Genomic DNA, 1249 nt, shown 5'->3' on the forward strand with positions numbered 1-1249 from the left:
TGCGTAAGGACCTCTGGCTCAACCGGCCAACCCCCTTTCTCTTGTTGGCCTTACCCAATGTCCTTGATCCCTGCTGGGTGCGTGCAACATTTCGTCGTACCTCTTTGGCAGGCTACGCTGTAGACACGTGGCTGAACTAGCGCGTATCAATCGTACACTGCCCGGAGTGCCTCCCGGATGGCTATCGAGCTAAATAAAGGGTCATCACATTGTGATGGTATCACTGCCACTAGGAGTGGTCCAGCTTTGTAGCGGTGCCATTTCCATGTTGTGCACCCTTGGCTCGCTGAAGCTTCGGCTCACGCGCATCATGCGAATGGGTTATAACAGTTTGGTTGCACCGACGTCGTCTACAATGAAACGCTTTCCTTGTGTTAGGCGTTTTCTCCGAGCTTCGCTCTCTGGATTTGTGTGATGGTTGAGCGATGGCGTCGGGCACAGTCAAATACACGCGACGGAGATTATGGGCCCCAGTGGGCACGAATCTTCGGACCTGTGTTGTTGACTCCTTCGCTCATAGTTCGAGACCAGGATAATGAAATTTCAGAAATATTGATATCTGACATCATACCAGTCAGCATTCGAATACGCGGCTGACAATGTAGTTTATCGACGAGAGCTGCATACCTTTGGCTCGCGTGCAGAGGAAGTACAACTATCGCGAAATACAATACCGGTAATAAGTCAATAAGTCAGGGACGTTGAGCTAGACCAGTGTGCCGGCTGCTGACTCATTAAAAATAAACACACACACATACAGCGTATTCAAGCGCATCCAGTAGCACTAAGAGGTTCACATGAATATTTAGGACCATTCCGTACACCATGGCTCTTTTGTTGTTCATTGGGTCACTCCACGGCAAATCGACCAGCATGTTTTCGTGCATTACAGATATAGCTAAACAATTCCAGATGTTTTCTTAAGTTAGAGACTCATTCTACAGGTTTATTTTTCTTCCGCAAATTTTTTAGCATTTTGCCCACACTTTTCCTCTTTGCCCAACTGAGCTTGAAGACACCAATCAACATTTCTTTTCAAAGGAACATATTATAATCTAGCAGTTCAAGTGGTGTGCTTGGTGAGACAGTGAAGTGGTGTGATGGCCAAAATAGCCAATTTCTCAAATATTTGAATTTTTCGGGTGCTTTTAGCACGGGTAACAGCGAGCAAAATTGTATAGTTTCAATTTTTTTCTGGGAATGCGAGAAAATACGGCGCACACAAATTAAACAGAATGGCCGCTCTATG

Source organism: Dermacentor albipictus, chromosome 6 (assembly GCF_038994185.2).
Source record: "Dermacentor albipictus isolate Rhodes 1998 colony chromosome 6, USDA_Dalb.pri_finalv2, whole genome shotgun sequence".
Classification (NCBI taxonomy): Eukaryota; Metazoa; Arthropoda; class Arachnida; order Ixodida; family Ixodidae; genus Dermacentor; species Dermacentor albipictus.